Genomic DNA, 25,830 nt, shown 5'->3' on the forward strand with positions numbered 1-25,830 from the left:
GTCGGGGTAAACTATTCTAGTCAAACCAGCTGCCTTCTTGGTCTGTGGGCAGAGACAGGCAGATCTCTGTCAGTCTGAGGCCTACTTTGTCTACATAGTGAGTTCCAGGCCAGCCAGGGCTACATAGTGAGAGACTGTCTCAAACATAAAACTTTGTATTTGTGTCACCACAGCCATTTTATTTATGAGCCCATGGATAGTGACATGGGTGACGAGGGAAGTTGCCTGGTGGCGCTCACAGGATAAGTCATGCAGGAATAGTCTAGTCAGGAATATGGAATTGATGTCAAGAAAAGCTGTAGGCATAGAGTAGAGCAGGCCTTCGAGAAAGGCTGTGTATGCTACAGGACTCGGAACTGCAGGAACAGGCTGTGCAGTTCCATTGGCACCCAGGTGATTCCGCCCAAGCTCCAGGGGCTATACTGAAGTTACAGCACTTGGTGTTTTCTGTGCTGGGCGTTGGTCTTACATTGCTTTGGTCTTTCCTGCTATGCACACACTCCTCCTTTTTGGAATGTGAATGCTTATTCTGTGCCATTGAACATCAGAATATTGCATTTTATTTTGATTGAACAGGAGCTTACAGTTACAGAGATTGCCTGGATCTCAGAAGTGTCTCCATACCAATGATTTTGAACAGTGCTGGTACTATTAAAGATGGTGGGGACTTTTGACATTGCACTGAATCTGTTTTGCATTATGAGATGGGCAGAACATTCTGGTGACAGATGATGCTTTGGTGTCAAGATGACAAGGGTAGAACTATGACAGTTAAATCTTGATTGTCAACTTGATAGAATGTAGAATCACCTTGGAGACAAATCTCTGTACATGTAGTCATGTGATTCCTCCAGAAGACGCACGTAGCCAGTAGCTGGAGACCAAACGTTTGAATGCTCGGACACCATACCTTACTGGATCTGTCCCTTCTTTTCTGGGCACCATTCCAATGAGAAGTTTTCTAAGTCACTAGATTGTGGCTAGAGTGGCATACCTAAGTAAGGAATGTGCTGTGTGCTGCCTCCCAAATGCAAAAAGGCCTGAAGGTATCGGGCTTCTTTTTGGTTCTAGGAGGGTCAGGTGCAGTTACTTTTCTTCTTACTCTGATCAAATACCTCACAGGAGGCAGCTTAATGGAAGAAGAGTGTGTTTTGGCATACAGTTCAGTTCCCTGTCCTGGCCCAATGTCAAATTCCTGCCAAGCTTCTAAAGCTCTCCACAGTGCGGCTCACATGTGGGGAAGTCTTCTCCCTTCAGTTAATCTCTATAAAATTCATCACAGAGTCACTGCTGTGCGACAGTGTTGGGGAGGTGTCATGGTGGGACCAGTTTCCACTCCTGACCCTGGCAGCAGACTGCTTGCTCACACCTTGTTGTGTCAGGAAGCAGAGATGGCTGTTGTCACCTGGCTCTTTTCTCTTCCCCACTTTAGTTAGTTAGGAACCATAGCCCATGACTCAGTGCTGTGACTAAGCCAGCTCAGGCAGTCAACAGGTTCTCCAGGGCAGGAGTGAGGATTAAAAAGAAAAAAGGCAATTAGACAACACTGTAGCATGACCCCAGCCAGTTCTGAGGCTGAAGCAGCCTTATCTTTACACACACACACACACACACACACACACACACACACAGTTAGAATAGGTGCCATGTAGATACAAATAGATGTGTATCTAGATGAGTCCTTAAATAAGGCAGTTTCTGTAGAAATTGAGGAAAAAAGAGCTTTTATACCATTTTAATTACATACAAGTAATAAGGTCAGTTCTAGGTTAAGGAACAAGCAAGACAATAAGCACAAATAGTCAAGGAACAAGCAAGGCATCAGACAAAGTCCCTCGATCACTGTATCTAGGGGCTTATCAGGATGGCCAAGATATCTGAGCCTTCTTCCCAGTCACAGTCCAAAGTCCAAAGTTAAACTCTTGCCCGAAGCCTACTTCTTTGTTCTGCCCCAAATCAGATTCCAGGCCGATTTTACTTCCGTTTCCTGGTCCATTATCAGATTCCTGCCGGAAGCCTACTTCCCTGTCCTGGCCCAATGTCAAATTCCTGCCAAGCTTCTAAAGCTCTCCACAGTGCGGCTCACATGTGGGGAAGTCTTCTCTCTTCAGTTAATCTCTATAAAATTCATCACAGAGTCACTGCTGTGCGTCATTGGTGCTCCAGGTGTTTCCCAATCTAGCTGCGATACAACTATCATGTCATTTAAAAAAATTCTTTGATTAGAACAACTCTGCAAATATCAATTCTTTTGAATTGAACACAGAGCCAAGCATATTGCTGTCGGCAGACATATCTAAGAGAAATTCCCACAGGTTCAGAAAATATTACACTCAGATCCAGCCTCCCTCCAGAGCTTTTTATCTTAATATAGTCATCATGCAAACATGCAGTGAGTTTTCACTCCCTCTTGTGTTTTCTAGATGTTATAACAGGGATGGGAAGAACCTAAATCCTATAAGGAAGACAGAAAACAAACAATGAACACCCCGTGCATAATGGCTCTAGCCTGTGATTCCAGCACTTAGAAGACCTAGGTAGGAAAATCCAGTGTCAGGGCAACCTTGGAGCTATGTATCAGGACCCTATGTGAAAAGTGTATAGTTCACACAACACACACACACACACACACATGGTTAGAACAGGTGTCGTGTACATACAAATAGATGTGTATCTAGATGAGTCCTTAAATAAGGCAATTTCTGCAGTTTCTGTACGGGAAAAATAGAAATAGATTAATAAAGCATAGAATATTATGAAGTGCTACTTCTCTCTCTCTGTTTTCTTTTGAGATGGGATCTCTATGTAGTCCTTGCTGACTTTGCTGTTTAGACCAGGACGACCTGGCACTCACAGAGATCTACAGGCTCCTGAGTGCTGGAATTAAAGGTGTGTGTCACCACATCCAGCCCTGAGGGGCTACTCTGTTTATGGCTGTTATAGAAGTCTTCGCTAAACAATCAGCATTTAAGCAGAAATATCATTTAAAAGAAGGAAACTCCTGCATTTGGTCAGAACATAGGTGTGGCCCCCAAAGCAAGGCAAAGCAGAAAGAAAGGTGTTATTAATGAGGAATTTTCAACTGAAGACTTTTTAAAAAATTGTTTACTTATTTTATATATGTCAATACACTGTCACTGTCTTCAGACACACATTCAGAGGGCATCATATCCCATTACAGATGGTTGTAAGCCACATTGTGGTTGCTGGGAACTGAATTCAAGACCTCCGAAAGAGCAATCAGTGTTCTTAACCACTGAGCCATCTCTCCAGCCCAAAGGCTTGTTTTTTGTTGTTGTTGTTGTTTTTTGTTTTTGTTGTTGTTGTTGGTTTTTTTTTTAAGTACTTTAAAGTAAAGATAATATTAAAGGGTAGCCCATGCTTGTAATCCTAGCACTCAGCAGGTCTAGGCAGAGGATCATCAGTTCATGACTCTCAACTAACATGTCTAACCTGTGACCTACAAGTAACATGCCTTTCAGGAGGGGTCAGCGTGAAAATGAAAAAAGAAAAGAAAAGAAAAGAAAAGAAAGAAGAGGACATGACTACTAAAATATGAACAAGATTTTATTGTAGATGTAAGGGAGAAAGCAGGCAGGGGGAGAGTCCCGTCTGAACAGACTAAACCAGACCATGAGCAGAGAAAAAGGAAGAGAGAACGAGAGGGGAGCACCCCCACCCCTCCCCAAAGAAGCAGCCGACAGACCAGTGTAGTCAAGATGCCTGAGTTATGCAGGGATGAGGCTGGGGGAACCCAAGAGAAGGCCAAGCCCTAGAGGGAGAGGTTTGGGGGGGGGAGTGCTGCGGGGTACTGAGTAAGATTTGTCCCAGGTTTCTTTGAGACCTAACACAGGGAAGATTGGGGAAAGGAGTGGGGAAAGTGGGTTGGTGGGCACAAAGTATAATAATATGTAGTTTATATGCGAACTTTAAAAATCATTTTTAAAAAGTTAGTTGGGAATAGCGACTCTTATGTATATGTCAGTGCTTTAGTGGCTGAAGTAGGAAAGATCAAGGTGAGCTGAGGCCAGTTTGGGTCAGAGTAAGACTGTTTCACAAAACTAAAGAAAGCTGAACACCAGGAAGCATGTCTACACTAGCAGCACCAGATGAGGAGGGGAAGGGGAGGGAAGGGAGAGGAGGAGGGGGAGGAAGAGGGGGAGGAGGAGTGGGAGGAGGGGGAGAGGAGGGGAAGAGGAGCAGAAGGGGGAGGAGGAGAAGGAGGAAGGAGAGGAGGGGGGAAAGATGGGGAGGAGGAGGGGAAGGAGGGGGAGAGGAAGGGAAGAGAAGCAGAAGGGGGAGGAGGAGGAGGGGAGGAGGGGGGGAGGAGGGGAAGAGGAGGGGAAAGAGGAGGAGAAGGAGGGGAAAGATAGGGAAGAGGAGGGGGAAGAGAGGAAAGAGGGGGAGGAGGAGGGAAAAGAGGGGGAAGAGGAGGGGGAAGAGGAGGGGAAAGAGGGGGAGGAGGCAAACCGTAAGCTGAAGGTCATTCTGACCTACATAGTAGGTTCAGCTATCACAATATCCGTAGTCTCGAAAAAAGCAAACAAAAAACAAACAAACAAAAAAACACTATCCCTAGTCAAATAGCTAAAATCAAATCCTGACAATGGTAAGTGCTGGCTGAGCTGGACATCATATGAGTTCTCTTAGAATGATTAGAAGCATTTTGTAATTTAAATAGAGATATGTTTCTTACAGCCCAGCAGTTTCTTCTATCTGTCTGCCTGTCAGTCTGACAAACAAATGCTATGTTCACCCAAAGTCACCCGCAGGTTGGATTGGGTAGAGGTTTTATAATAGCTTAGGCTGGAGTCAGCCCAGCAGTAAAATGGTTAAGTGTGTTGAAGCAGACCTGGAAATGGAAGCTGGTGAGAAAGAAGTCTGTTTTGTTGTTGTTGTTCATTTTTGTCTCAGGCCTGCACTGCTACACCTCGCTTAGACAGTCTGTTTTTACAGTTACAGGCCTGCACTGCTACACCTTGCTTAGACAGTCTGTTTTTACAGTCACGAGCACAGACAAGGCCCTAAATCCTAGCAAGAGGAGAGGAAGGAGAATTGGGACCTCAGAGTCCTTATCTTCCGAGTACAGGTGTTCAAGGCTAGACCCAGGTGACTTCAGACCTGTCACAAACAAGCAAATACCCACAAAATGAACACCACTAATACAACCAACAAAAATACATTACAGATAATACAAAGTTCAGAGATAATAATGGTTGAAAACAGCCAGACACACACACAATGCAGATTCTGTTTGGTTTAAAATGTATAAAGTTATTACATTAAAATAGCTATGAGAGATGAGTAGGAGGCTCAGGCTGTGGCTACCTTGCAGAAGGTATGGGATGGGCAGGAACTGGAGGTGGGGTAGGGATCTAAACCTGTAAAATTCGTTAAGCGGCACACACATTCAGGGTTTTTTTTTTTTTTTTTTTTTTTTTTTTTACTCTGTAATCTATTCTTAGTAGAATAGAAAAATTGAATGAGAAAGAGATCTTTGGGTGCTCAATTAGATGGTCCTAAATGATTTCATAAAAGCTGGGAAGATTCAAAGAGTTGCAGGAAGCTTTGACTCACCAGCCATGCGGACCTGCATCGCTTCCCCACGTTCAGACACATCTTCCCAAGTTTCCTTCTCCCTCCTTCCTATCACAGGTTTGACAATGGGTGGCTTACACCATTTTATAGCTTTTAACTGATATTTCTTATTTCTTTTTTTAAAAAAACTTAATTTTGTTAACACATTGTTTTTTTAATGAATTTTTAACATTTATTCTATTTTTTAATGAAAATAAAATCGGTTAGTCAATTAGGGGCCTCAACCTTTGGGAAGACTAATCCTGCCTCTCTCATCAGTCTTCAGTGGCTCGGAGTTCTTCATCTAGGGGAAGGGCCCCATAAGATTTCAGCAAACACTGTGTGTGTGTGTGTGTGTGTGTGTGTGTGTGTGTAATGGAATGTCTACAAAAGGAACTACAGACTGTAGGAAATGTTTGCTTCAAAGAAAGAAGACAGAGGGACAGTGTTGAGAGACCCCGTCAGACTGGAGAGACACTGAGACAAGTTTGATCCAGAAATGTTTGAGGCTAGACTGGAGATGGCAGGATATAGACATTTTCCCACTCACCCAGCCAGGGTCAAGCCAGGCAAGGCCAGTTCTGGACAGGCAGGGCTCCGGCAGGGCAGGGGTAGGGGGACTAGCACTTGATATTACCCTCATATATATGTGGTCAAGTACTTCAGACCCTGAAATGTAAAATGCTTTGTTTGCCATTCCAGAATGTACCTTGCTAAAGGGAAATTGAGATATCTTGAGTGCCCTGTCATGTAAACCAGCCCAAGGGATAAATCGTTCTGTATCCAGGTTTAGTGTGATGTAAGGAAGGAGATAACATCTGTTTAGAGAAGTTGTTCAAACTGGGTCACGTTCGGAACTTTTAAACCTTTTGTGATTTAGCCCAAACTAACTGCTTTTCATTGGCCGTTATAGTCTGCTTGCTTTCTCTTGCTTGCCCAGCAAGAAACTTTGTGCAACAGACTGTTTTCTGCAGACGCGGGCGTTTCTTTCCAGAGTAGAAGTGCCTCCCGCTGTCAGCTAATAAACTCTTGAGACGTTCCCACCTGGCGTCTTCTCTCCTTGGGTTTGGGCTCCGTGTCCAGCATTACAATGTAATTCTGGTGCCCTCTACGGCGTGCTTCCTGTTTCTCCGTCGGAGGGACAGAGAAAGAGCTGTGACGTTAATAAGCTGTCTCTGTCTCTCTGTCTCTCTGTCTCTGTCTGTCTGTCTGTCTGTCTGTCTGTCTGTCTGTCTCTCTCTCTCTCTCTCTCTCTCTCTCTCTCTACACACACACACACACACACACACCCTCACCAACGCCTGCGCTCCCCCCAGAGATCCTCCAATAAGGTTCTTCAAGGACCTGCCACCGAGCCGAAATAGCTCAGTTGGGAGAGCGTTAGACTGAAGATCTAAAGGTCCCTGGTTCAATCCCGGGTTTCGGCAGGAGTTTGTTTTTCACATCTCATTGTGTTTTTCATCCATTGTTCCTTTAAAGTCTGTTGCATGACAAGGGATTGCATAATTTCACTGTTATCAGAGAACAAGGCTTTTGAAAATCCTTTTAATTGTTTTTTATTTTTTATCATTCTTTTTTTAATTGGATATTTATTTACTTTACAAATGTTATGTAAGCCCCTCCCCTCCGAAAATCCTTTTGTGTATACGAAGCTAAGTTGTTTCTCAGTTTCTAGTATTTCCAGGAATGAAAATAAGAAAAACATATACAATGCATTATTCGTTTGAAATTATATTTTATTGAATGTATGTATAGGATTCAGGGAAGGGAGTGTGGTTCGGGGTGGTCCCACATGCTAGGCTCTGGGGTCTGTTCCTAGGACCATGTTGGTTTCCGGGGTCTCTTCGTACCAAGTAAAGCCATGTGCTGTGGGGTAGCTCAAACCTAGATGCTAATGTGTGCGAATGGGTGGTTCCTCAATACCACAAGTCTCTGAGGCTTTGCTTGGAACCGACTTGAAAGAAATACGAGTTATCTCTTGGCAATGAGTAAGGAGTTATTGAGAAGTTTGCAATTTGCTATCTGGTACTTGGCATGCTTCTAAAAGTGAAAGGTAAGGTCCTGAGAGGTTTTTCAGGAAAAGTTCGTCAACGGTTAAAGTTTTTGTTGTTGAATGTGATATCTAAGTATTTCGGGTTCTCTTGTTAAAAACCATGCCTAAAACTTAAATGGCACATACCCTCCTATTATTTTACTTAGAGACCAATGGTCACCTGGCCGGTTAGCTCAGTTGGTTAGAGCGTGGTGCTAATAACGCCAAGGTCGCGGGTTCGATCCCCGTACGGGCCAGTTCTACAACTTATTTTGTTCTTAAATCTCTTCTGAGAGCCAGAAGCTGGTTTGCTCAGAATCCAAAGTTTAAAATTCCTCGAAGGAAATCACTACGTTAAAAAGATGAGTGCAGTGCGCTCCTTAAATTCCAGCACTCAAGAGGCATAGTCAGGCAGATCTCCCGAGTTCCAGGACACTCAAGCATACCTAGTGAGATTCCCATCTGTCTTTTAACAAATTCAAGAAAGAAAAGAAAAGCTACACGAGATTACCTACGTCCGGAATTCTCTCTCTTGGAAGGCAGGAGTTGAAAGTCTATGCTGGTTGGGCTACAGTGTGAAATCCTGTCTCACGAAATTTTGCACGTAGCATGAGAGCTTATGTATGTTTTGGAGGCAATTAGGAGAAGGTCCGAAAAATCTCTTTTTTTAGGTATAGAGAGGAGGGCAGACTCAATGAGGCAGTGAGTTAGTTGGTGAGTGCAAAGCAATAGTAATAGCAAGATAGCTTTTGTCTTTGTTTTTTGAACAGTCTCACTCTGTGGTGTTTGCTTTGAAACAGGGTCTCCTGTAGCCCAGTCTGGCCTTGAATTGGAGTGCTAATCTGGCCTGGAATCTCTGATCCTCCTGCTTCAGCCTCTCAGCTGGGTTTATCTGTTTTTAATTTTTCTGGGGTAAATAAACACTGGGGTAAACAAAGTGCACTCAGGCGAGGCTTCCCGGCGGCTCCCGGGAAGGTCTTGGTAGCTGTAGTAGTGGCCGGAGCTATCTGGAAGCCGGCTGGGCTGGCGTGGTCTGCAGGGCCCTGCGGGGACCGCTGGACCTTAGAGGTGGGGATGAGGATGCTGTCCAGACCCAGTCGAGGTGCAGGGGTTCCCCGTCGGAGCAGCTGGGTGTTGCAGGACGCCCCTGTGCTCGGAGCTTTCTCTGGTGTAAAGATCTCTTGCATAGCCGCATCTACTCAGATACACCAATAGTTCATTAATATCCGCTCTCGACTGCGAGGCGCCCTGTGACACGTGAAAGGCTGATTCTGTGTTGGCTCTTAACGCAGAACCCATTATTAAATGCATCTCTCTAGGGCTGCACGGGGCGGAGCAGAGCGCACCACCAAGCAGTACAGGCCTTCAGCTGGAGGCCATGCTTGGCTTCCTTAGTTTCCTGTAGTAATCCCCAAACTCTCTGTCGGAGGGAGGCTAGGACGCCCATTCCTAGACTAAGATGCTCTTGGTATAACTTGGGAAAATTCCTCCCGCTTGACAGTAACCTCAGGCTCCAGCCTCTCCACTCTGCGGTTTGTGCGCACATAGAGGTTTCCTTTTCCTGCTCCCTCCCTCCCTCCCTCCCTCCCTCCCTCCCTCCCTTCCTCCACTCTCTCTTTCTGGGTAGTTCTGGTTTCTTAGTTAGTGCCCAGCTCTGAAAGATCCCGGGGCTGAGGGTCAAGGATGGGAATCAGGTCGGTGGCCAAACCGAGTCTCGCTGGCGCCACTGAGGACAAACTGCCAGTGTCCTGCGTCTCCACAGCCCGGATCCTTAGGGAGATGCTCTCCCACCCCCCAAACCCTCCCCCCCCCCCCCGCCATTTCTAGAGAAAGATCTGTGCATGGGAGAAGAGACCATCTCCAAAACTGAAAACTCTTCCTAGTAGGAAAAAGTATTGATAAAGACAGACAAGGGTTTTTTATAGCTGATTAGTTAAGACCGAACCTTGAGACTATCCTCCTGCCTCTCCCTCCGGAACTCCGTCTTTCGGCCAGAAACTGGTTGTTCCTTAGGGTGTTTACTTAGCTTGATTTATATCTTTTAAGTTAACATGCCGGGCAACGTTTCCTTGTGACATTTCCATACACAGATCATTAGACATTGGTATTACCCTCCCACTTGCCCTGCCAGGTTCACTTCCTTCCGTATCTCTTGGTCTCTCGAAATCCTTCTTTTCAGATGCCACGATTTTTGTTACTGTCTTATCCCACCGTCCCGCGCCACACAAGTACCTTAGACTTCTTCCTCCGTCTTTCTGCTTTCACGCCCTTCTTTGGTTTTAAAGCATTTCTTCTGACTCCTTAAACTATGGAAGAGCTAGAAAGCAGAAAGAAAAGCTCCCGGAAGGTGGGTGCTTAACTGCTTTGGAAGTAGCTTTCAGACTCAGAAAATAACTTCACAGATTACGAATGCTTAGGCACCTGAGTACTACGAACTGTTCCTTTATGGATTTGAACGCTCTACGAACTGTTCATTTATGAATTTGGACGATAGCATTCAGAACAGAAACAAAGGAGCTAACGGAACCAGCTAGAAGTCCAGCCTTGTGGCTCCTGATTGGTAGTCAGCGTTGTCCAACTGACCCACACCCCAAGTTCTGTTAAGGGTCGTTCCAGGGCTTTGCTGTACAGTAACAAATAGAAAAATTATTTATTATATTTAGTCAGTAACATAGCTCAGAGTCATATCAGTGTTGGTGTGTGTGTGTGTGTGAACACAATATGTAATGAGGAAATCATGATTATTTGTCTAAATATTTCCAAACAAAATTCTTTATTGGAAACAAGAGCCAATTGTAACTTTAATAAATTAATTCCATTAGCTTATAAAATAAATTTTATGCACAATTCCTTGTACTTTGCCCACTGTCACTCTTTCTCCCTCAATGATATTCTTCCTACCCAGAAATACCTTTTGCTTTGGTGCCCTCACATGCATGCAAGTATGGGCATTTACATATTGTACAGGCTGTTTTGTGTGTCAGCTTGATACAAGCTAGAGTCATCAGAGAGGAAGAAGCCTCAGTTGAGGAAACGCCTCCCTGAGATCCAGCTGTAAGGTATTTTCTCAATCAGTGATGAATGGGGGAGAGCCCAGCGCCTTGTGGGTAGTGCCATCCCTGGGCTGGTGGTCCTGGGTTCTATAAGAAAGCCAACTGAGGGGCTAAATAGATGGCTCAGTGGTTAAGAGCACTGACTGCTTATCCTTTGGGTCCTGAGTTCAGTTCCCAGAAACCACATGGTGGCTCACAACCATCTCTAATGGGATCTTATACCTTCTTCTGGTGTGTCTGAAGACAGCTACATAAATAAATCTTAAAAACTATTTCTTCAAGGATCATTTCCATAGTTTTGTTTCATAAGTAATTGCATTTTAATTAAGTCAGAAACAGCCTCTGAAACAAAGCTCTGTAGTAATTGTGGAGGGAGAGAGAGAAAGAGAGTTGTACTCCAGGGACTAAGATTCTTCAGGGACTATGTTACACAGTTAAACACTGATAAGCACAGATCACACAGGAAGATCCCTGCTCCTGTGAGGACACTGGACTTTACCTTATGGAATTCTCCCAAGAAATCTAAGTGCACCCAGAAAAATCTAGGCAAAACACACAAGTTTTGTTTTTTGATTTTTGTTTTTTCTGAGAAACGGAGAGGGAGGGGGAGGGAGAGGAGGAGGAAAGGAAGGGAAGGGAGGAGGATGAAGGGGGAGGGGGATGGGTAAGGGGAGGGAGAGGGAAGGAGGGGAGAGGGAGGGGGAGGAGGGGGTGGAAGAGGAAGGAGGGGGATGGACAGGAGGAGGGACAGGGAGAGAGGGAGAGAGGGAGGGAGGAGGGAGAGGGAGCAGGGGAGGGGGAGGGAGAGGGAGAGAGGGAGGGAAGGGGAGGGAAAATGGGAGGGAGAGGAAGGGAGTGGGATGGGGAGGGAGAGGGAGAGAGGGAGAGAGGGGGAGTGAGGGGAAGTAGAGGGAGGGGGAGGGTGGGGGAGAGAAGGGGAGGGGAGGAGAAGGGGAGGGAGGGGGAGGAATGGGGAGGGAGAGATGGAGGGAGGGGGAGGGGAGAAAGGGGAGGAAGAGGTGGAGGGAGAGGGAGGGAAAGGAAGGGGGAGGGGAGGGAGGGAGAGGGGAGAAGAGGAGATGGGAGGGGGAGGGGGAGAGAGAGAGGGAGAGAGAGAAAGGACTTGTGTGATGTGTGAAGCCCAGTGGCAGGAGAGAGCAGGCCTCAGGGCCCCATCTCCAGGTACAATCTTCAAGAGACAGTGTCCTGTGACTTGCGGCCGGTGGCCAGGTGCACAGACAGTACACAGCTGTCCATACCAGACTCCAGAGAGAGGGAGATCCAGGATCCCGTTCTGAAGCTCCAGCTAGCCTGCAATCTGTGCAGTCCTCCTGCCTTTGCCATCCCAAGTGCTGGTATTTCAAGGGTGAGTCTCAAGTCCAGCTATTTCAGGCCATCCAGGGATGTTGAATTTAATGGTTGTTGCAGAAATCGAATGGATTTTAAAATGTGCAGCCTTGGGTACTGGAAATTGTAACTTTAATTTTTTTCAAATCCTATTTTAAAGATGGGTCTGAAATATTTTAACCTTCTGCTGAGAGTCACATTTAGGGATGAGGCTGAGAGTGAAAGAACGTGTTGGTGACTCAGAGGATCGAGTCACACCAGTGTTTATTCCTAAGCAACATGAGCAAATATAAAGCTAAAAGGGATCAAATTAATTCACACACACACACACATACTCACCTCTCGTCTGGTAAGTGTGGTAGCCTAGTTCTGGAAGCACAGGCCAGGCCCTCAGCATTTCCTTCCTGTGCTTTGGATTCCTGCTGGAGCCTCCGTTAAGAGTTAAGATCGGTGGACTGGCTCTGGGAATGTGTCAGTCTTAACAAGAAAGTCTCCCTTGGGGCTATTGGGAATAAGCCACACCTCAGCTGTCAGACCAGGGTTTTAAAGTCTCTTCAGTTCAGGCCTTCAGCACCACTTTATCTGACCCTAGGCTTTATCATCTCTACACACACACAGGCACACACACACACACACACACACACACACACACACACACTCCAGACTTGGTCTCCATGGTATCTTTTTAGTCAGTTAAAATTGAGGCATTCACTGAGTCAGGGTGTTTGTTTACCTTATGACATTTCACACTCACACACCCTGGGCTGGGGTACATTTGTAATTTCTTATATTGCTTACATTTATTCCTTGTAACTCACCACCCACCAAAGGTAGTGGGAAGAAAGAGTATGGGGGAGGGGCAGACGGGGAGTGGCGCTGTTTAGAAAGGTTCTTTGGAGAAACTTGGCAGTTCAGTTCTCAGGTTAGCAGGCAGCAGCAGCTCCATCCATTCACAAACACGTCAAGGATACACCAGCAGACCAGTTCAGAGTAGTCAAGTTAGCAGTAGTGGTAACAATGACCTAGCAGAGACAGCCAGGCCTCAGCCTCAGCTCCAATCAGCAGGAGTGACCGAAGCATACCAGGAGACACTCTCAGCTGTGCCTCTCTCAGGGAAGTGAAGATCAGCGAAGATGTGAGACCCACAAGCTGTACCAGCAAGCCAAGCTCTGTCTCTGTCACTCCATGGAGTCCTATTTCTACCCTCCAGACATCATATATTCTCCACATGTCCTGCCTCAGCACGTGCATCCAATCAGCCAGAGTCCTTGCAAGCAGCGACAAACTGCAGCACACCACCAGAAGTTTTTTGGGGTGTTCTCTTTATGGTGTCCAGACAAATGCAGCTCAACTATGCAATGTAAGGTGGACTGTGGGGAAGTGGACCGTGAAAGGTAGCCTGGTTCCCATTTGCGCTAAGGCTAGAAGTCCCGGAGACCCTGAAGGGACAGTAGGACCTTTGCTTGTGCCCCGGGCACCAGGCTCCTGTCACTAGCCACAGCCCCCCAAAGATTTGTGGCCATCAGTCACATAAGGGCAATGTCCCAAGCCCCCCCATATGTAGATGAGGAATCCATAATATGTCAGACCAACATAATATAGGAAAAGAGACTCGTCCTGTGGTCACACACGCACACATGCATACACATACCACCCACCTATACACAAGATTAAAAACAAAATACATCTTTAAGAAAGTGGATGCAGGGACCGGAGAGATGACGCTGCAGTTAAAAGCACAGACTGCTCTTCAGATGTCCTGTGTTCAGTTCCCCGCAACTGCATCGTGGCTCACAACCATCTGTAATGCAATCAGATGCCCTTTCTGTTGTTTCTGAAGACAGCAACAGTGTACTTATATAAAAAACATCCTTTTTTAAAAAAAAAAAGTGGATGCAAAGAAAAAATTAGGTTAAAATAAAAAATAAACATTAATTCAAAAGAAGGCAATAGAAGGAACAAAGGGACACGTAAAATTCAACAAGAAACAAAGAGCAGGAAAGACCAGTATAAATGATTAGGGTAATGAGACAGGATTTTCCCTGTCCAATCACATTAAAATATTAGTGCAGCAGGAGGCCTGTGATTGGACAGGGAAAGGGAGGCGGAGCTAAGCGTTGCAGAGACTGAGAGCCTTTGTCTCAGAAGAAGGAGGCCAAGATGAGGTGGATGTGAACCAGCGTGGCTTTAATCAGCTACTGGTAGTTATGATATCATAAAGGTTAGAATATTGGGATAATTTATCTATCTAGGTGAGCAGCTTTTATCATTAATTGGTTCTGAAATTATTGTATTGGCATCTGATGAATTGAGACTTTATTGATACATAAATCTGACGTGTCAACTATAAGCTTTAGAAGGTTTGTTTCAAACTGGCACAAAGGTGGCACATGTCTTTAATCCCAGCACTTGGGAAGCAGAGGCAGGCAGATTGGAGGCCAGCCTGGTATATAGAGTGAGTTCCAGGACATCCAGGGTTACATAGAGAAACCCTGACTCACCCCCCCCCCCCCAACAACAACAACAAAAACCAAAAAAGAAAAAAAAGTTTTGTTTCTACCAGGTAAATGGGTGTTGGGGCCCCTGACTGCAGGGGATGGAAGGTTGTTGCATGGGGCTGGCATGGCCAGGGAACTCAGGAGCTCCGGCCCAGAGAGACTAGGCTGAGATCATCTGGCTAGAGCCATGTGCTGGCTCTTTTTTAAAAATATTTCCTGCAACACACACCCAAAAGTAGTAGACACCAACTCTGAGTAGACGGTGAAATATCTCAATTATAAACAAAGACAACAGGACAATGAATCAACCAAACCAAGAGCTGGTTCTTTGACAAAATTAACAAGATAGACAAACCCTTATCCAAACTAAATAAAAGGCAGAGAGATAATATCCATATTAACAAAATCAGAAATCAAAAGAAAAACATAAGAACAGACCCTGAGGAAACTTAAAAAATCATTAGGTCTTACTTGAAAAGCACCTTCTCCAAAAAATTGGAAAATCTAAAGGAAATGGATGGTTTTCTAGATAGATATTTATCAAAGTTAAATCAAGATCAGGGAAACTAACTAATTCTATAACCCCCAAAGAAATAAAAGCAGTCATTAAAATCTATAGGCTCACAGTCTGAGGTTCCCACATTTCAGGCAATCCAGATTCAAGGCCCAAGATCAACCTCAAGTCCCACAAGAAAAACAGCCAAGATGACTGAGGGCAGTATTCTGGTGTCCTAGATGGGCCTGGCACATCCCACAAGCCAGAGACGGACACAGAATGGGTCTCCTGGGAGCAGATTGATGACAACCCAAATTCGGCTTGATTCTAAAGGCATTGGCTCTGTAAACCTGGTGACCTGAGATCTATCCTCAGAACTCTTGAAAGTGGAAGGAGAGATCTGACTCCAAACCATTGTTCTCTAATATTTAGATACACATACCACCCCAACACACCAGGCTTTATAGAGAATATTAAAAGTTCAAAAAGAAGGCCAGGAGGCCAAGGCCTGACAGCCTACTTGACAATCTAACACACACACACACACACACACACACACACACACACACACACACACACACACACACACACATACACACACACACACACACACACACACACACACTGAATGAGAACAACAGGTGGTTTTCCCGGGTCCTCTGGCTGTCAGGGACCTAACCAGACTAGGTAAGCTGGTTTCTAACTCTGGACCTCTGCCTGGGAGGAACCAGACTGGCATACTAGGGCATGGATTTCTGGAGAGCCTCCTGACATCTTGGAATCTTCCTCTGCCTGCTGAGGCCTCCCTCTCGATCTTCTGGGGTACCAACCCCCAAATACCTCTTCTCACACTCTCTCATATATACCCCTCCAAGGGCTTCAACATCTGGAACTGACTGATATGCAGGGCAGCAGCTCCATGCTGACTATGCAGATGAGGTCCCAGTTTTACAAATATAATGGAATTATTTCCAGCAAGTCTCAGGCTGGCTGCATGAGCGCATGCCTGGTGTGGGTTATGTGTGTGTGTGTGTGTGTGTGTGTGTGTGTACATGTGAAAGTATCGGTGTGTGGTTTTTTTCCATTACCAACATCTGTCTAGCTGTACCTCAGGATATTACTCTCACTGTTCCATGTTTCTGGTTCTTTCTCTATTATGGTTTTGCTCACCTGTCCCAGTCTTTGAGTCTTTGGGTCTAGTTTGGTTTCTGTATCTGAAGGTGTCAGAGAGCAAAGAGGTATTTCCTCTTCCTAACTTTGCCCCTGGTCCCTCTGACTCTCATGCAAGTCTTGGGGTCACAGGAAATGGCTTAATGGTTAAAACACTTGCTGCTCAATCATTATGACCTGAGTTCAAGGTCTGGAGCAGTCTTGTAAAAACCTGGGTGCAATGATATAAGTCTGTTCTAGTGCTTGGGAGGTAAAGACAGAGGATTCCTCGAATTCTCTGGTCAGCCAGAATAGCTGAATTGGTGAGCGTTCAATTCAGTGAGAGACTCTATCTTAAATAAAAAAAGAAAAGAAGAGGAAGCCACCTGACTTTGACCTCTGGCCTCCACATGTATGTATGTATGTATGTATGTATGCATTTGTATACATACATATATGTCTGTGTGTGTCTGTGTGTTTGTATATGAAACTGTATATATGCACACACATAGATATAATACATGCACACACACAGGAAAAAGCCAATTTTCTTTCAGAAAGCAATGCTTCTGTCCTGTCCTTTGCATGGGGTTCACTCTGGTAACCACTCACTCACTCTGTCTTCAGCAAATATCAGCAAATGGCTTTAGTGGCCTGGATCTAGTTAAAGGTCATGGAATAGAACGTCTTCAGGCTGAGTTTGGAAAACATCAATCCTACATGGTAGTACAGCCTGAGTCAGATAGTCCTTACCAGCCAGAGAGAGGGCCAGACACTTCTGAAGCCCCCGAGAGCACACCTCACATCTGGGAGGAAATGGGAGCCTCTCTTTTCCTTTCATTTACAGAAAAGGTACTTAGGACCTTTGGACTGATTTCAGTTTTTTTTTTAAACTGAGGAATCACAGAGTCTGTGAGTCATATGTGGGAGGTTCTATCATATGGGTTACCCCCCCCCAAAGGAATTTTTCTTCTCACTCTGCACTAAAAGTAAAATTCACTAAAAATTCACTATAGCCTTCTGCTAGGGCTCTTAGGTCTGAAGGTGCTGCTTCCTAGGGGGCAAAAGATACAGGGGTGAGAATATCTGGGGAGGAAGGTGACACAAACCTCCTAGGGTGGCCTTGATGATGTCCTAGAGATACCCAGGACCTACCCCTGCCTTCAAACTGCAGAAAAAAGACAGGTGAGCACGGCAAGGATGATGCCCTTTCCTCCCTTCAACATCTCCCTCATTTAACCCCTCCTTCCACCTGGCCCAGGCGAAGGCTTGGACAGATTCTCCATCTAGCTTCCCAGCATGCTGTCCCAGAGCTTCTAGTCCCAAGCCCATCTTGATAGCAAACCAAGTCATTGAGCTGTAATTCCTGTTGGAGACCTGTCATCCTGTGGTCACCTCCTCCCTGGTGACTGGGGAGGCCCATTGCTCCCCTCCCTCAGTCTGGAAGAAGGACACATCTAGGCCCTCCTGACATGTTCACACTTAGTGTGCCCATACCACGTGAGTCCAAACTGCTGAACACACATTGGCCTGTAAGACCATGTTCTTCAGGGAAGTGTGTGGGTAGAGGCCAGAAGGCAGTGTCCTATGTCCCCACTCCTTGATATGACACAAGGAACTCAGGGAAATGGAGCATGCCCTAGGAAACTGATCTAGAGCCAGGGGTTTAATTCGAACTGATACCTCCTGGCTTTGCTGATAAAGGACTCATACCAGCTTTGGTATGAGGCATATGGGCATAGTCATTGGGGAAGTTTCTGACCAACCTGACCACAACTGGTTCCATTTATGAGTAGAGATACCACAGCTCTGTAGGGGTAAGCCTGAAATATTCCACATGCCCCAGCTCCTCAGATTGTAGCTCCTGAGCTCCAGCTCAGACTATTAAACATATAAATTAAAAAGGCCCCAGCTCAATGGCAACAAAGAGAAACCATGTTTGCCGCTTGGCTAATCTACAGCCCTGCTCTCACCCTTGTAGCTGGACTGCATGCATGTGCAAGCATGTATTTATTATGTGTTGGCATGTGTCAATGTGTGCATTGACTAAAGTGAGGCTATGAACTCCAGGAGACAGATGGTTAAGGCCCTGGAGGCTCGCTCAAAAGTTACAGTGCCAAGGGTTCCAGAGACACTGAGTCTAGGGCTGTGGGAAGAGTCCCTGCAGGACACACCAGGAAGCCACCAGGGACAGCCTTGGATGAAGTCCTTGCCTGTGTAGAGTTTGTGGCCCACGTGGACTAAGAGTATCAGAATCCTCTGGGAGAGCACAGCAGCTACCCTAGAAGAGAGAGAAGCTAGGCAGACAGAAGAAGAAAATGATGAGGACACACAGGGGAATAAAAAGGCTGAGAATCACAACACTGTCATCAAGAGCCTTTTTCAGTAAAAACACAACTTGATTCTTTGGGACTTGTGTCCAGCAACCTTATCCTGTAACCTATGTCATGCTCTCCAGGAAACACTTTATAGACTCAAAAGATATGGAAAAAATCCCGGCACTTGGGAGATGTCAGAGAAGGATAAGGAGTGTAAGACACAGATACTTTGGTCCATTTTCAGGATGAGATGAGCTAGAGTCCAGTGGAATTACAGACAAGCTGGCTGGCTCTTTGTTTCAGGAAGCTACAAGAGGAAAGCCTAGTCACTTAGTCAGGAGAGGGGAGCCAGTAATCAGAAGGGGCCACTCTCAAGTCCCAAATTTTTTGTTGGATGAGTCTTTTGTCATCATAGGCCAATGAGACAGGAGACCTAGAGGAATGCAGGCCCTATAGGCCTATCTATAGGAGAAGAGAACCTGAATGTCTCTCTGTAGGTTTTAAAAACCACTGTCTTGTGCCAAGTCAGCACTTTAGCCATTAATGCCTTTTCTCTATGCTAGAGGTCCCTTTCTGCAGTATTATAGATTTAAAACTACTCGGTTATCACTAGTCTCTTGAATTTGTTATCTTATTTCCCAAAGTAGTTGAAGAACCTTCAACAGACATAGTGACTTCCAGGCCAGCTGGACAATATGAGACACTGTCTCAAGACAAAATATAATGCAGAAAAATAATGGAGGGGGTAGAGAGATGGCCCCTTCATGCTTGCCCTGCTGTGTTTAAACCTCAGAACCCTCATTAAAAATGATAGGCGTGGCTGGGCAGTGGTGGTGCAGGCCTTAAATCCTAGCCATCTGGAGGCAGAGGCAGGTGGATTTCTGTGAGTTCCAGGCTGGTTTACAATGCTAGTTAGTTCCAGGACAGCCAGGGCCTCACAGAGACACCCTGTCTTAGCCAGGCAGATGTGGTGAAGCCTTTAATTACAGCACTATGATACAGAAGCAGGTGACTAAGACTGAGGCTACTGTGGGCCACATAAAACTTTTAAAAAGACAAAAATAAACTTTTTGAAAGGTGTAGTGGCATGAAGAACCAGGGACATTGTCCTCTGTCAACACACTCATTCACACAGACACTCACATTAACAGACAGAGAAAGACAACCAGGAAAAGGGAAGTTTCATAAATGAAAGTAAGCAGACAGATTCCTGGTTTCATCTCTCTTTTTTTAAAAAAGATTTACTTATTTAATGTATATGAGTACACTGTCTCTCCCTTCACACCCATCAGAAGAGGGCATTGCATCCCATTACAGATATTTTTGAGCCTTCATGGGGTTGCTGAGAATTGGACTCAGAACCCCTGGAAGAGCAGCCAGTGCTTTTAAGAGTTGAGCCAGCCAGGCGGTGGTGGCGCACACCTGTAGTCTCAGCACTCTGGGAGGCAGAGGCAGGTGGATTTCTGAGTTTGTGGCCAGCCTGGTCTACAAAGTGAGTTCCAGTACAGCCAGGGCTACACAGAGAAACCCTGTCTTGGGAAAAAACAAATCAAAAAAAAAAAAAAAGTTGAGCCATCTCTTCAGTACCTATATTTCATGTGTTAAAGGCTTCTTTTAATGTATTTATTTATTTATTTATTATTTCTATGTGTATGGGTGTTTTGCCTGCGCGTATGTCTGTGCACTACATGCATGAAATGCATAGTGGAGGCCAGAGAGGGCTGTGGCTTCCCCAAGGATTGGAAAAACAGACAGCTGTGATCTGCTCTGTGGGTGCTGGGAATTGAACCCAGTCCTCTGGAAGAACACCCAGCTGCTCTTAACTGCTCCCACGTCTCCCCAGCCCTGTTTACAACTTCTGAGTAATAAAGCAAAATGGTAGGGCTTAGTAGTGCTGCTTGTAACCCCGGTATTTAGGAAGCTGAGGTAGGAGGATCAGATTCACCAGGAGGTCCTGGAGCCAGCCTCGGATACATAGTAAGTCCCAGTTCAGCTGAGCTAAGTCAGCCTCTCTTCAAAATAAACCCCTCACAATCCTGTACAGGGCTGTTAGGTCTAGGCCTACAGGATGTAGGAACCTTTTCTTTTTCTTTTCCTTTTTTTCCTTTGTTTTTCTTTTTTCAGTGAGGGTTTCTCTGTGTAGTGCTGGCTGTCCTGAAACTCAGTAGAGCAGGCTGGCCTCAAACTCAGAGAGCCACCCCTCTGCCTCCCGAGTGCTGCGATTAAAGCTTGAAGCATGCACTGCTGCCACCACCTGGCTGAATAAAGTGTATCCTACCTTTTATTTTTGGAGCTGGCAAGATGGCTCAGCAGTTAACAGCACTGACTGTTCATCAGGTTTGGATCCCAGCAACCACATGGTGGCCGGAACTCCAGTTCCAGGGGATTCCATGCCCTTTTCTGACCTCCACAATCACAGAGATACAAACAGGCGGCTACTCATTCACATAAAAATAAATAAAAATGGGAAAACAAATGAAATGTATTTTTATTATTTTAAAAAAATAGACATATGTGTGTGAGTGTTCTGCTTGTGTGTGTGTGTATATATGTATTGTGTATGTATAACACATGTGCTTGTTATTTAAGGAGGTCAGAATGTAAGACCCCAAAAAACCGAGGGTGCCCACACCCCAGAAGGCGACACCCAAATCACTCACAAGAAACAGTCTCGATGCAATAACAGGAGGATTTCTTTATTCCAGAATTCTGGGTTCCACAGCCATACACCTTGCAGGGCTAGAGGACTGTGAAGCCGAATTGTGACAGCTTTTATAAGTTTACGATAAAACCAATCATTTCTTAGCATGGAGAGCCCGAGAAATGCGAGCCAATCGATTTGTACCACTCTATAGTTTTTAGGCCAATCAGTTTAAACTATCGGAGCCCGAGCTCAGTGGACCAATTAGTTTCCTATTTTCTTGAATGTCTATAGCTGCGTGAACTCCTCCTGCATAGGGATGATGGTGTAAGCAATTTACAGAAGCAAGATAAGCTTAGCCCATTTCCAGTTACCTTGTGGGGCCAGGATCACCTATTCAAGGCCTTTCTGCTAGCTCTAAACAAAGGGCAGGCTCAGGAATGTGACCTTTTACCTAGTTTCTAACAAAGCAAGATAGCATTTTAAACTTCTAACTTCTTGGGGTCATTAGAGTTAGGCTGTATTATTTTCTATCCTTTCAAGAAGAGAGGTCCAATCCCTTTTCTTGCTGATATTTGAGGGCTGTCCTGTGGGTGCTGATAATAGAACTTGTGTCCTCTAGAAGAGCAGTCAAGGACCTTTACTGATAAGCTGTCTCTCTAAGCCCTTTAAGGAATTTAAAAAGATCTCTACCTGGTTTTCACACTCAAACAAGTTCAACACCTCCTGGGTTAGCAATTGGCACTATCAAATTCAAAGGACAATAGTAGAGAATTGACAAAATGTAAAATCTGTGTTCTCGTTAGTTTTTGTCAACCTAATATCAACTTGTCTCCATCAGATTGGCCTGTAGGCAAGTCTCTAAAGCAATTTATCGATCGGTTGGGCAGTTGGTGATCCTGGGTCTGTAAGAGCAGGTTGAGCAAGCCACAGAAAGCAAGGCACTAAGGAGCATTCCTCACGACCTCTGCCACTAGGAACCCTGAGTCCCGGTTTTGGGTTCCAGCTTAGTCAGTGTTCTACTGTTCTGAAGAAACACCATTACCACAGCAACTCATATAACCGGGGCTACCTTACAGTTCAGAGGGTCAGTCAGGGTCAGGTGCATGACACTGGAGAGCACTGGTCTGCAGTTCTTCATCTAGATCAGCAGGCAGAGAGGGGGAGGGAGAGAGGGAGGGAGAGGAAGAGAGAGATGGGACCTGCTTTGAGCATTTGAAACCTCAAGATCTACACCAGTGACAAGGTTCCTCTGACTAGACCACACCTACTCCAAAAAGGTCGCACCTCCTAACAGTACTGTACTCTGTGGACGACCAAGTTTTCACACACGTGATCCTAAGGGGCCATTCCTATTCAAACCACCACAGCTTCCGCTTTTTTTGGTTTTTTTTTTGTTTTTATTTTTTTTTAGTTTTTGCTGTTGTTTTGTTTGTTTGTTTGTTTGTTTGTTTTCCAAGACAGGATTTCTCTGTGTAGCCCTGGCTGTCTTGGAACTCACTCTGTAGACCAGGATGGTCTCGAATTCAGAAATCCCGCCTGCCTCTGCCTCCCAAGTGCTGGGATTAAAAGCGTGCACCATCACTGCTCCGTTTCTTCAAACTTTTAAACCTTTTGTGATTTAGCCCAAACTAACTGCTTTTCATTGGCCCTTATAGTCTGCTTGGTTTCTCTTGCTTGCCCAGCAAGAAACTTTGTGCAACAGACTGTTTTCTGCAGACGCGGGCGCTTCTTTCCAGAGTAGAAGTGCCTCCCGCTGTCAGCTAATAAACTCTTGAGACGTTCCCACCTGGCGTCTTCTCTCCTTGGGTTTGGGCTCCGTGTCCAGCATTACAATGTAATTCTGGTGCCCTCTACGGCGTGCTTCCTGCTTCTCCGTCGGAGGGACAGAGAAAGGGTTGTGACGTTAATAAGCTGTCTCTGTCTCTGTCTTCCTGCTTCTCTCTCGCTTTTCCTTCCCACCCCACCGGATCCTCTGATATGGCTGGTCAAGTGGGTGGTAGCAAGCCGAAATAGCTCAGTTGGGAGAGCGTTAGACTGAAGATCTAAAGGTCCCTGGTTCAATCCCGGGTTTCGGCAAGAAGTATTTTTTTCACATCACATTGTGGTTTTCATCCATTGTACCTTTAAAGTCTGTTGTATGACAAGGGATTGTATAATTTCACTGTTATCAGAGAACAAGGCTTTTGAAAGTCCTTTAATTGTTTTTTTATTTTTTAGCATTCTTTTTTTTTAATTGGATATTTATTTACTTTACAAATGTTATGTAAGCCCCTCCCCTCCGAAAATCCTTTTGTGTATACGAAGCTAAGTTGTTTCTCAGTTTCTAGTATTTCCAGGAATGAAAATAAGAAAAATATATACAGTGCATTATTCGTTTGAAATTATATTTTATTGAATGTATGTATAGGATTCAGGGAAGGGAGTGTGGTTCGGGGTGGTCCCACATGCTAGGCTCTGGGGTCTGTTCCTAGGACCATGTTGGTTTCCAGGGTCTCTTCGTACCAAGTAAAGCCATGTGCTGTGGGGTAGCCCAAACCTAGATGCTAATGTGTGCGAATGTGTGGTTCCTCAATACCACAAGTCTCGGAGGCTTTGCTTGGAACCGACTTGAAAGAAATACGAGTTATCTCTTGGCAATGAGTAAGGAGTTATTGAGAAGTTTGCAATTTGCTATCTGGTACTTGGCATGCTTCTAAAAGTGAAAGGTAAGGTCCTGAGAGGTTTTTCAGGAAAAGTTCGTCAACGGTTAAAGTTTTTGTTGTTGAATGTGATACCTAAGTATTTCGGGTTCTCTTGTTAAAAACCATGCCTAAAACTTATATAGCACATACCCTCCTATTATTTTACTTAGAGCTTACTGGTCATCTGGCCGGTTAGCTCAGTTGGTTAGAGCGTGGTGCTAATAACGCCAAGGTCGCGGGTTCGATCCCCGTACGGGCCAGTAGTAGAGGATTATTTTTTAAGTCTCTTAACATCTGAGCCAGATCTCCGTTTGCGCAGAATCCGAAGATTAAAATTCCTTGAAGGAAGTCACTACAATAAAAAGTTAAGTGCATTCCTTAAATTCCAGCACTCAAGAGGCAGAGTCAGGCAGATCTCCGAGTTCCCGGACACTCAAGCATACATAGTGAGATTCCCATCTGTCTTTTAACAAATTCAAGAAAGAAAAGAAAAGCTACACGAGATTACCTATATCCGGAATTCTCTCTCTTGGAAAGCAGGAGTTGACCCTAGCGGGTTTGAAGCCTATGCTGGTTGGGCTACAGTGTGAAATCCTGTCTCACGAAATTTTGCACGTAGCATGAGAGCTTATGTGTGTTTTAGGGGCAATTGGGAGAAGGTCCGAAAAATCTCTTTTTTTAGGTATAGAGAGGAGGGCAGACTCAATGAGGCAGTGAGTGCAAAGCAATAGTAATAGCAAGATAGCTTTTGTCTTTGTTTTTTGAACAGACTTACTCTGTGGTGTTTGCTTTGAAACAGGGTCTCCTGTAGCCCAGGCTGGCCTTGAATTGGAGTGCTAATCTGGCCTGGAATCTCTGATCCTCCTGCTTCAGCCTCTCCGCTGGGTTTATCTGTTTTTAATTTTTCTGGGGTAAATAAACACTGGGGTAAACAAAGCGCACTCAGGCGAGGCTTCCCGGCGGCTCCCTACCAAGGTCTTGGTAGCTGTAGTAGTGGCCGGAGCTATCTGGAAGCCGGCTGGGCTGACGTGGTCTGCAGGGCCCTGCGGGGGCCGCTGGACCTTAGAGGTGGGGATGAGGATGCTGTCCAGACCCAGCCGAGGTGCAGGGGTTCCCCGTCGGAGCAGCTGGGTGTTGCAGGACGCCCCTGTGCTCGGAGCTTTCTCTGGTGTAAAGATCTCTTGCATAGCCGCATCTACTCAGATACACCAATAGTTCATTAATATCCGCTCTCGACTGCGAGGCGCCCCGTGACATGCGAAAGGCTGATTCTGGGTTGGCTCTTAACGCAGAACCCATTATTAAATGCATCTCTCTGAGGCTGCACCGGACGGAGCAGAGCGCACCACCAAGCAGTACAGGCCTTCAGCTGGAGGCCATGCTTGGCTTCCTTAGTTTCCTGTAGTAATCCCCAAACTCTCTGTCGGAGGGAGGCTAGGACGCCCATCCCTAGACTAAGATGCTCTTGGTATAACTTGGGAAAATTCCTCCCGCTTGACAGTAACCTCAGGCTCCAGCCTCTCTCTCCACTCTGCGGTTTGTGCGCACATAGAGGTTTCCTTTTCCCGCTCCCTCCCTCCGTTCATCCCTCCCTCCCACCTTTTCTTTCTCCCTCCCTCCCTCCCTCCCTCCCTCCCTCCCTCCCTCCCTCCGTCTCTCTTTCTGGGTAGTTCTGGTTTCTTAGTGCCCAACTCTGTAACATCTCGGGACTGAGGGTCAAGGAAGCGAACTCGCGAATTCACCCAGATCCGTGGCCAAACCGAGTCTCGCTGGTGTCACTGAGTCCAAACTGCCAGCGTCCTGCGTCCTCACAGCCCGGATCCCCGGCCACACGCACCCCCCCCCCCCCACCCACACACACACACACAGTGGCCATTTCTAGAGAAAGAAGTGTGCGTGGTTCCTCCAAAATTGAAAACTCTTCCCAGTAGAAAAAAGTATTGCTAAAGACAGATAGAAAAGGGTTCTTTGTAACTTATTAGTTCGTTAAGATCGAACCTTGAGACTAGCTATCCTCCTGCCTCTCCCTCCCGAA

The 25,830-nt window shown here is 45.7% G+C and overlaps 4 non-coding genes across 4 annotated transcripts; all 4 read left to right on the forward strand.

Moving 5' to 3' along the window:
• Positions 1–6,931: 6,931 nt before the first annotated feature.
• Positions 6,932–7,004, forward strand: Trnaf-gaa (transfer RNA phenylalanine (anticodon GAA)). The gene has a single exon. It is a non-coding gene; the product is annotated as a tRNA-Phe (tRNA).
• A 788-nt stretch (positions 7,005–7,792) lies between these two features.
• Positions 7,793–7,866, forward strand: Trnai-aau (transfer RNA isoleucine (anticodon AAU)). The gene has a single exon. It is a non-coding gene; the product is annotated as a tRNA-Ile (tRNA).
• A 15,251-nt stretch (positions 7,867–23,117) lies between these two features.
• Positions 23,118–23,190, forward strand: Trnaf-gaa (transfer RNA phenylalanine (anticodon GAA)). The gene has a single exon. It is a non-coding gene; the product is annotated as a tRNA-Phe (tRNA).
• Positions 23,191–23,981: 791 nt separating this feature from the next.
• Positions 23,982–24,055, forward strand: Trnai-aau (transfer RNA isoleucine (anticodon AAU)). The gene has a single exon. It is a non-coding gene; the product is annotated as a tRNA-Ile (tRNA).
• Positions 24,056–25,830: the final 1,775 nt, after the last annotated feature.

This window comes from Apodemus sylvaticus, chromosome 14, assembly GCF_947179515.1.
Source record: "Apodemus sylvaticus chromosome 14, mApoSyl1.1, whole genome shotgun sequence".
Classification (NCBI taxonomy): domain Eukaryota; kingdom Metazoa; phylum Chordata; class Mammalia; order Rodentia; family Muridae; genus Apodemus; species Apodemus sylvaticus.